Genomic DNA, 312 nt, shown 5'->3' with positions numbered 1-312 from the left:
ATGAGCGTCTAATAACACGAAGGGCACAAGTTGAAAAGACCTGCATGCCAATTGGAGCTGAAGGTCAGGTTTGAAACCTGGGGCCATGAGCGTCGTGCTAATAACACGAAGGGCACAAGTTGAAGACCTGCATGCCAATTGGCCTATTAGCTCAGTTGGTTAGAGCGTCGTGCTAATAACGCGAAGGTCGCAGGTTCGAAACCTGCATGGGCCATAGTTTTTTACATGAGCGTCAAGTTTCGAACCTGCATGGGCCATAGCTTTTTATATGAGCGTCATGCTAATAACACGAAGGGCACAAGTTGAAGACCT

General features: G+C 47.8%; 1 non-coding gene across 1 annotated transcript; it reads left to right on the top strand.

Annotated features, from left to right (window-relative positions):
* The first annotated feature begins 140 nt into the window (after positions 1-140).
* TRNAI-AAU lies at positions 141-214 on the top strand. Its single transcript has one exon. It is a non-coding gene; the product is annotated as a tRNA-Ile (tRNA).
* Positions 215-312: the final 98 nt, after the last annotated feature.

Source organism: Cucurbita pepo, unplaced genomic scaffold (genome assembly GCF_002806865.2).
Source record: "Cucurbita pepo subsp. pepo cultivar mu-cu-16 unplaced genomic scaffold, ASM280686v2 Cp4.1_scaffold014442, whole genome shotgun sequence".
Lineage (NCBI taxonomy): Eukaryota > Viridiplantae > Streptophyta > Magnoliopsida > Cucurbitales > Cucurbitaceae > Cucurbita > Cucurbita pepo.
The sequence above is the reverse complement of the archived record's forward strand: the minus strand, read 5'-3'. Positions and strand labels throughout refer to the sequence as shown.